We start from the raw sequence: 10,454 nt of genomic DNA, 5'->3' as shown, positions 1-10,454 counted from the left end.
TTCTAGGTTGGAAGAGACCTCAAGATCATCGAGTCCAACCTCTGACCTAACGCTAGCAGTCCCCACTAAACCATTTCCCTAAGCTCTACATCTAAACGTCTTTTGAAGACTTCCAGGGATGGTGACTCCACCACTTCCCTGGGCAGCCTGTTCCAGTGCCTCACAACCCTTTCAGTGAAGAAGTTCTTCCTAACATCTAACCTAAAACTCCCCTGGCTCAACTTAAGCCCATTCCCCCTCGTCCTGTCACCAGGCACGTGGGAGAACAGGCCAACCCCCACCTCGCTACAGCCTCCCTTGAGGTACCCATAGAGAGCGATAAGGTCGCCCCTGAGCCTCCTCTTCTCCAGGCTGAACAAGCCCAGCTCCCTCAGCCGCTCCTCGTAGGACTTGTTCTCCAGGCCCCTCACCAGCTTCGTTGCCCTTCTCTGTACCTGCTCAAGCACCTCGATGTCCTTCTTGTAGCGAGGGGCCCAAAACTGAACACAGTACTCGAGGTGCGGCCTCACCAGAGCTGAGTACAGGGGGACAATCACCTCCCTAGCCCTGCTGGTCACACTGTTCCTGATACAAGCCAGGATGCCGTTGGCCCTCTTGGCCACCTGAGCGCACTGCTGGCTCATATTCAGCCGACATTTGTTAGCTGCTAGACAACTGGGACCTCCTCTGATTGTTGGTAGTGCCGATAAATAATGGAAACTGGCTTGGAGAGCACTTCTGCCAGCTCCTTCACTACCTTTGGGTGGATCTCATCTGGCCTCCCAGACTTGTGCACATCAAAGTGGAGTAGCAGGTTGCTAACCATTTCCTACTGAATACTGAGGGCTTCATTCTGCTCCCTGTCCCTATCTATCAGCTAAGGGAGTTGGGTACCTGGAGAACAACCAGTTTTGCTGCTAAGCAAAACTTCATTGCTGGGGTGAAGAAGACATTAAGTACCTCAGCTTTTCCGTCATCTCTTGTCACTATGTTACCCCCAACATCCAATAAAGGATGGAGATTCTCCTTTAGTCCTCCTTTTCTTGTTTACATATATGTATATATATATAAACATTTTTAATTGTCTTTAACATCAGTAGCCAGATTGAGCTCAAACTGGGCTTTGGCCCTTCTAATTTTCTCTCTGCACAGCCTCACAATGTCTTTATAGTCTTCCTGATTTGCCTGCCTGCCTCTTCTTCCAAAGGTCACAAAAGCTCTTTTTCTTCTGGAGCTCTAGTCACAGCTCTCTGTTCAGCCAAGCTGTTCTTCCACACCGGTTTGTCTTTTGACACCAGGGTCAGCCTGATACTGCACCTTTACAATTTTCTTCTTGAAGAGTGCCCAGCCTTCCCAGAATTCTTTGCCCTTTAGGACTGCCTCCCATGGGACTTTGCCAACCAGGCGCCTAAACAGGAGTCTGCCCTCTGAAGTTCAGGCTGGCAGTTCTGCTAACTAGACATTGCCACTAGGAGTTGGAGCTTTGGTATATATTGTTGTGGTTATCCTTATTCTCTTTTATCTTTCACATTGCTTTTGGGTCAGACTGCTTTTTGGTTCTTTATCAGGAAACAAAAGTTATAGGAAACCTAGCATCGCCATTTTCATACTGCTTGTGTAGGGAACATATTATTAGGTCAGCATGTCTAGCCACTCCCAAAAGGTAACTTAAATTAACAATCTTGAAAAATCCTTAGACTCTATTTTTGGTATGCCTCCAAAAATATATTTCATTGTCTTATTTTAATATCTGTTGGTTAAAACTACAGTGCTAATAATTGCTTGTACATTCCAGGACAGACATTCTCTGTGCTGTTTTCCAAAATCTTGGTCCCTATGTTCATGCTGTTACCACTTTTTATTTGGCTGGTAGGTCAAGACACAAAACAGGCATCATCCCTACACATCCTATTATCTACATAGAAAGAAAGACAGATGTGGTCAACCAGAACTCTCAAGAAATCAAGAAGATATCCTGTCCTATATCAGAACAGTGAATATCAAACTAAAAGCCAGCCAAACAAAGATCAAGCTGAGCTCAATAGCTTCTGTCGGGTGAACAGGAAAGAAAATATTATGTAAAACTCTCAGCTGAAAGCATACCCATGGACATCCATCAACAGAACTCAATAATGGTCTGAGATCGGTGCTTCCTTTTAGGTTCTACTTTTTGTTTGGAAATGTAGAGTTCTTTGTCCTGTAAAATCTTTGATTACTTCATGGGTTTTATGAACTTTTCCTAAAGCAACTGAAGCAAAACGAGATAAAATAATTGCTTCCGCATGAAAGCATATAAATTATTTAGATTTTGAAGAAAATATTCTGCATTGTAAGGATTCAGGATATATTACGACCGGTATTAAATAGAATAGTTCAGTTGGAAGGGACTTAAAAAGATCATTTAGTCCAACTGCATGACCACTTCAGGGCTACCCAAAAGATAAAGCATGCTATTGAGGGCATTATCTACAGAACCACAGAATCACAGAATTTCTAGGTTGGAAGAGACCTCAAGATCATTGAGTCCAACCTCTGACCTAACACTAACAAATCCTCCACTAAACTATATCACTAAGCTCTACATCTAAACGTCTTTTAAAGACCTCCGGGGATGGTGACTCCACCACTTCCCTGGGCAGCCCATTCCAATGCCTCACAACCCTCTCACTAAAGAAGTTCTTCCTAATATCCAATTTAAAACACCCTGGCTCAACTTTAGCCCATTCCCCCTCTTCCTGTCACCAGGCATGTGGGAGAATAGACCAACCCCCACCTCACTACAGCCTCCTTTAAGGTACCCATAGAGTGCAATAAGGTCGCCCCTGAGCCTCCTTTTCTCCAGGCTGAACAAGCCCAACTCCCTCAGCCGCTCCTCGTAGGACTTGTTCTCCAGACCCCTCACCAGCTTCGTTGCCCTTCTCTGGACTTGCTCAAGCACCTCGATGTCTTTCTTGTAGCGAGGGGCCCAAAACTGAACACAGTACTCGAGGTGCGGCCTCACCAGAGCCGAGTACAGGGGGACGATCACCTCCCTAGCCCTGTTGGCCACACTGTTTCTTATGCAAGCCAGGATGCTCTTGGCCTTCTTGGCCACCTGAGCACACTGCTGGCTCATATTCAGCCAACTATCCACCAATACTCCCAGGTCCTTCTCTGCCTGGCAGCTTTCCAACCACTCATCTCCCAGCCTGTAGCTCTGCTTGGGGTTATTGCACCCCAGGTGCAGGACCCGGCACTTGGCCTTGTTGAACTTCATGCAGTTGACCTCAGCCCATCGGTGCAGCCTATCCAGATCCTCCTGCAGAGCCTTCCTACCCTCAAGCAGATAGACACACACCTAACTTGGTGTCATCTGCAAACTTACTGAGGGTGCAATCAATGCCCTCGTCCAGATCATCGATGAAGATATTAAAGAGGACCGGCCCCAGCACCGAGCCCTGGGGAATGCCACTAGTAACCGGCCTCCAACTGGATTTGACTCCATTCACCACGACTCTTTGGGCCCGGCTATCCAGCCAGTTTCTAACCCAACGAAGCGTGCGCCAGTCCAAGCCAAGAGCAGCCAGTTTCTTAAGGATTATGCTGTGGGAAACGATGTCAAAAGCCTTGCTGATGTCAAGGTAGACCACATCCACAGCCTTTCCCTCATCCACCAAGAGCATCACTTTGTCATAGAAGGAGATCAGGTTCATCCAAATTCCTCCTGAACACTTATAGTCATGGGGCATCAACCACCTCCCTAGGAAGCCTTTACCAGTGTTTGACCACTCTCACTGTAAAGAAATTTTTCCTAGTATCCAGTCTGAACCTCCTCTGGCACAGATTTGTGCCATTCCTGCAGGTCCTGTCATTGGTTACCCTACTAAAGAGACTGACACCTCCCTCTCCACTTCCCCTCCTCAGGAATATGTAGAGTGCAATGAGGTAGTAACTTAGACTTCTTTTCTCCAAACTATACAGAATCACAGAATCACAGAATTTTCTAGGTTGGAAGAGACCTCAAGGTCATCGAGTCCAACCTCCAACCTAACGCTAACAGCCCTCCACTAAACCATATCCCTAAGAATTTTCTAGGTTGGAAGAGACCTCAAGGTCATCGAGTCCAACCTCCAACCTAACGCTAACAGCCCTCCACTAAACCATATCCCTAAGCTCTACATCTAAGCGTCTTTTGAAGACTTCCAGGGATGGTGACTCCACCACTTCCCTGGGCAGCCTGTTCCAATGCCTCACAACCCTTTCTGTAAAGAAGTTCTTCCTAACATCTAACCTAAAACTCCCCTGGCTCAACTTAAGCCCATTCCCCCTCGTCCTGTCACCAGGCACGTGGGAGAACAGGCCAACCCCCACCTCTCTACAGCCTCCTTTAAGGTATCTGTAAAGAGCAATAAGGTCACCCCTGAGCCTCCTCTTCTCCAGGCTGAACAAGCCCAGCTCCCTCAGCCGCTCCTCGTAGGACTTGTTCTCCAGGCCCCTCACCAGCTTCGTCGCCCTTCTCTGCACCCGCTCAAGCACCTCGATGTCCTTCTTGTAGCGAGGGGCCCAAAACTGAACACAGTACTCGAGGTGCGGCCTCACCAGAGCTGAGTACAGGGGGACGATCACCTCCCTAGCCCTGCTGGTCACGCTGTTCCTAATACAAGCCAGGATGCCGTTGGCCTTCTTGGCCACCTGAGCACACTGCTGGCTCATATTCAGCCGACAATAAAGTGTCCTTTGCCTCTCCTCACAGGACATGCCTTCCTGCCCTTTTACCAGCTTTGCTGCCCTCTTCTGGATTCTTTCAAGGATCTTAACATCCTTTTTATATTGTGGAGACCAAAACTGCACACAATACTCCAGGTGAGGCTAAATATAGTGACAGGATCATCTCTTGACTTTCTGGCTATGCTGTGTTTAATGCACCCCAAAATGCGGTTTGACCTCTTGGCTGCCAGGGCAACACTGCTGACTCATGTTGAAACTACATGTTGACCAGAATCCCCAGATCCCTTTCTGTTGAGCTGCTCTCCAGACACTCATCTCCCAGTCTGTACCTTTGTCGGGCATTACTCTGTCTGAGGTGCAGAACCCAATATTTACCTTGAACTTCATGTTGAGCTTCATGCTTTTGCTGATTGCACAGTGCTCCATCTGGAAGGCCTCTCAGCCTTCCAGAGTGTCAACAGCATCTCCCTGTCTAATATCAATGAAAACTTGCAGAGGATGCATTCAACCTCTGCATCCAGATCATTCATAAATTCCTGTTACTTGTCAGACTGTTGTATATTCACAGATTTCATCCAAAAATTAAAGAAAAGCTGAGAAATGGGAACTCTGTATATAAATATATGATGAATTAATATGCTGTTTTGAAAATAGCTTGGTTATAATCATATAGCTGAATGAAAGTAGCAATTCCGTAGGATTCCACCTGACTAACAAGCTCTAACAGTTCTAGACCAGATCTGATGCTTTTGTAGAATAAAAACTGTGTCTTAAATCCATAGTGTGAGTTCCACAGTTGTAATTTCTTCTTTGCCTGTGTCGTCATTTCTTTCAATGACCGCAGGTAAAGTCAAGTCATTCTAATTTAAGGGATTTTCAATTAATAGTAACAATTATTATTATTATTATTATTATTATTATTATCATTATCATTATCATTATCATTATCATTATATTATATTCAATAATAAAAATTTCTATTATTATTATATCTATTATTATTATTATTATTATAAAAAATCAATTCATTATAATGTCTAGATGTATTTGTTTGTATTGAATGTACTCTGAAAGACGTGTAGAATATGAGGAGGTGATAATCCATCTTTATTAAAAATGGGTAGAACAAGTGACTAAACCTATGCCGATGTCCGGGTATGCAAATTGAAGTGGTACTTAGAATGTATTTAACAATCTTTTATTCCTAGCTGAGAAAGCTTTGCCAAAATTCAGAGTATGTTTTAATTTTGGATGAACCTTTGAATTACTGTGATAATAATTAAAAGATTATTATTTGGAATAGCAAAATAATAACTAAAACAAAGACAAGTTGTTCAGAAGACATTAGAATTACTGGGACTTTACTGGACAACATTGCCAAACCAATCAATGTTCTTGAATGCTTTGCTGCATTTGATCTTTGCTGATCTACAACCAGTGATTAATGCCAACATTTTCACTATTTGCTAACTTCAGAGAGGAATAAAACAGAAAGGGTAAACAAGAATCTATATGTAGATTGCTTAATATTTCTGCTTCTAAGCAAACTGGAAATAGCTTGAAGTAGGTATCACTACAAACCTCATTTTCTCATTCCCAATCTTTACTTTTTCATGAAGTAAAAGAGAACTTCAAAGAAGCTGTAGAAAAAGGGAGATGTCTTTTCTCCCCACCATATTTAGCTGTTTCTTTGTTAGTTTTCAGATAGGTTTTGTTGCAGACAGGTGGTGAGGGATCAGAAATAGATTTTTTTTTAAGATTCTGTTTCCTTATGCCAAATGAACTAGGCATTGAAATAGTATAGGTTGGACTACTTTAGATGGTGGTCTTACCTTATTTCTGGAACAAAAATATAGCATTTTTAATTGTTTGTATAACATACAAATACATATATAAATATTTTACATTGAAACTCATCATTGCACAGCAGTCTTTCTGATTATCAAATTCTTATTGTTTGTTTTCTGAATACTTGGTTGATGGAGTTTATGCCATGTGATAGATGACATTTGTGCTGCATCCTGAAAAAGTAGTGGAATCATGCACTCTGTTCTGTAGGTAGTAAAAATGTTAAAATTGTTTGTACGTGTATATGTGTCAGTCCCAGTTGTATTGATGTAGAATACCCAATTATTTCATTAAAAGGGGACAGAGAATATTCCATAGGGTCTTATATAAGAACATCATAAGCTCAGTGTGTACTTTTATTTATTTATATCCTAGGCTGCGATGTTTTTATCCTTCTGGGCAGCTGAGTTCCACCACAACCACTCTCACTCCCCTCCTCAAAGGAAAGGGGGAGAAAATACAATTTAAAAGTTCTCAGGAGTTGAGATGAAGAAAAGGAGATAACAATTATTGTCATGGACATGGACAAACAAACAAACCAAAAAAGGTCTTCTCCCTTAAAGTGAGACTGGGAATAAGGTAAAGGATGTTGATTTTGCAGGTTTTAGCTAACACAGCTATATGTTGTATACCAATCACAAGGGCAGGACTGCAGCAGGCAGTACAAGGACTGGACATCCCTAAAGATAAGGGAAGAAAAGACCTCATGCACACAGATAATAGAACCAGCAAGAACTGACTTGGACTGTTCAAGTCTGTAAAAGAAAGGAAGGGTCAGAAGTTTAGCAGCAAGGAGGACTTCTGGCCTTCATCAAAAGTACACCAGAGTATGCCGGATGACTACCTGAGGACTCTAGCGCACATGTGAATAGGGGCAGGAACCTATGTTAATGATTCTTCAGAAACTTGATGAATATACAAGACACAGGGAAGTGATATGAATATGTATATATCCTAATAATGTAAGTACACTGGAAGTAACCCTTGGTGTGTGTGTTAGGCAGAGTGATCCCCCACATAACTGGCACCATAATAAAGAATACCTGCTTAGTAACTTTGGTTATTGACTTTTCACTGCAGCAAAACCAAAGGGAGATCAATGTAATTTATTTCCTGCCAGCAGCTGACTAGAACAGTGAGAAAACAAACAAACGAAAAACAAACAAACAAACAAAACAAACAAAAAAAACTTCCCCCCATCCACCCTCTTCTACATCCTCCCCAGTAGCACAATGGAATGGGAAATGGAGGCTGCGGTCAGTTCCTAAATTCTTTGCCCCTGCTCCACGTGAGGTCCCTCCCACAGGATGCTGTCCTTCCCAACCTGATCCTGCCTGTGCTGCCCACGGGCTGGATGGCCCCCGTGGTACGGACCTCGTACCTACGGTTCTCTTCAAGAACTGTTCCCCTATGGGTCCGTACCACGGGGTCCATCCATCAGGAACAAACTGCTCCAACATAGGCCCCCCCATGGGCAGCAGCTCCCCCCAGCCCCCTGCTCCTGCATGGGCTCCTCTCCACGGGCTGCAGCTGCTGGGCTCTGCAGCCCCCTGCTAACAAAACTTTGCCACGTAAGCCCAGTGCATAGGCCAGAATGTAAACAATTGACTTTCTCTTCTATTTTGCAGAATCATACATAGCAAGAGAACCTTTATGGTGTTATCCCATTATTATCCCATTAAATGTGATCATATGACCCTGGAGATGGCTTTGTTTTATTTATATCATCAGGAGTTTTTGTTATTTTATTTTTTATTGTAAACTTTCTAACCAGCTCAAGCAACAGATCTCTCCACAACACTTTACTGAAGAACACTCTTAATGATTATTCTTATCTGTAGAACATACATTAAATTTGAGCAGAAGTCAAGCCACTGATGAAAAAACAACACTTTTGCCTGGTACTTTGTTGCTTTTTTTTTGTTGCTTTTTTTTTTTGCTGTGTTTAAGAGGAATATGTTAAATCCAACTATTTCTTTAAAAGAAAACTAAAATATATATAATTTTTTAATATTCAGGAAAAAAATTAATCCTGTCACTGATGGGTCAGAAAAAATAGTCTTGCCCTTTGCCATGAAGTAACTTTTGTCATTCATACTGCCTGCATCTCTGAGAAATTTATTAACATAAATATGCATTAAATATCTTGAACACTGAAGGTGTTCAAGACCAGGTTGGATGAGGGCCTTGGCAACCTGAGCTAGTGGGTGGCATCCCTGCCTATGGCGAGGGGGTTGGAACTGGATAATCTTTAAAGGTCTCTTCTAACCCTAGCCATTCTATGATTCTGCAAAGAAGGTAAGATATGATGTCGGTGTGTGAGTCAGTAACATTATTTTTTAGGAAAGACTTTTGGTGGAGTGTTGGAATTTTCTGTTCTGTTTCTGGCTAAGTAGCATGTACAGTTAAGAAATAATGGCTATTGTTCTATTTGTTTATTGTTCCTAAAATGAGATATTTGTGTTTTTCAGATGCCTCACAAAAAGTTGTACAGAAAATACTGTCCTCTTATTATACATGATGCACCTGTCAAATTTCTGCTTGCTGCAGCAAGTACTGCTTCACAGAAGCTACCATAAAACCATGTTTATTATTTCAAGCATCCCAAGGGATAGATTAAGAGTCTGAAAGATCATGACAGCTACTTGTGGAATTCACTGCAATCATGGCATCTGCACACCTAATCCTCAGGGTCATTATCTGTGAAATGAGGCAGTGGGCGGCTCAGTTAGGCAGTAGCAGCCAGCACATCTAAAAGGCAGATTGAAAAATACCTTGCAAATGTAAAGAACTTGAACACAAAGTGTGAATTAGAAACTAAGCTGGTACTTAGTTCAGTCATGAATTACAAATGTAGAAGAATGTCCAGGGGTAACATGAGCTTATTTTTGAATAAATATTCAGATTATTTAAACATATTTGATTAAGTTCATAGTCCTCATTTCATTACTCAACTTGAGCTTTAAGTTCTTTTCACTGTCCTAACACATAAGTTCAAGTCAAGGAGTAAGACATTCTGAATACTGATGCTTTGGTATTAAAGGCAACAGTCACATGAAAAAATGAAAGATGAGGTTATTAACTTAGTATTATCAGGTTTGAAGATGTGTAAAAAGTCTTCTGATGTCCAGTTTTACTTGTTTTTTATTTCCAGTCACATACAAAACTACTTATTACATCATATTTCCAGATAAAAAGTAGTCTGAAACAGATCTGTAACTTCTCAAAGTGTTTGAGAAAGACATAAGAGCGTGCTGATATGACTTTAAATTCTACGCTGGAGAATACACTCGGACATTTCAATATACAGATTGGTAATCGTATTGTTCATAGCATATGATTTATTTTCTTTTTAGTGTTTCAAACATTATTCTCACTTATGCGATTTCACAGCATTTTAAATTTAGACTGCTTAGTGTTGCTGATCCCCTGGCCTCAACCCTGGGCTGGGTGATGCTGCAACATCTGCACATTCCCAAAACCTTCAACGTGGGTGCTCACCTGAATGAGCTGTTTGTGGTATTCCTGTAGTAGAAAATGAACCCAATAATGAAAATGATTTTTCACTGAGATTTCTACTGTTTTGGTACACTTAACCAGCTCACTAGGGAGGCAAAGAAACAAAAGAATCAACACAAGGTGCTGTCACAGTGGTGATCATGTGGTGCAATCTACTAAATGTACATTCTACTTCATTTTAGAAACACTAGACATTTAAACAATGTAGTGTTCTTAGAGGGAATATACTTTTTTTTTTTTTTTTTCTCCTGATGTTAGTGCTGATTTAGACATTCCCTGTGAGATGGTGAAGAACAGAAACAGGTACATTTGAGGTCAGAGCAAATGCTACTGTACAATCAATGTCACTAAAAAAGTCTATGTTGAAATATGACCTTAAAAGCAAAAACTTCCTAATAATA

At 41.9% G+C, this 10,454-nt stretch overlaps 1 long non-coding RNA gene across 1 annotated transcript; it reads left to right on the top strand.

The window, feature by feature from the left end:
* Positions 1 to 1,334: 1,334 nt before the first annotated feature.
* LOC311440268 lies at positions 1,335 to 7,588 on the top strand. The gene is made up of 4 exons (XR_014695291.1): positions 1,335 to 1,465; positions 1,853 to 2,114; positions 4,712 to 4,821; positions 6,910 to 7,588. It is a non-coding gene; the product is annotated as an uncharacterized lncRNA (long non-coding RNA).
* Positions 7,589 to 10,454: the final 2,866 nt, after the last annotated feature.

Source organism: Aythya ferina (assembly GCF_964211825.1).
Source record: "Aythya ferina genome assembly, chromosome: 8".
In the NCBI taxonomy this organism is placed as follows: Eukaryota; Metazoa; Chordata; class Aves; order Anseriformes; family Anatidae; genus Aythya; species Aythya ferina.
This window is presented reverse-complemented; position numbering and strand designations above follow the sequence as displayed.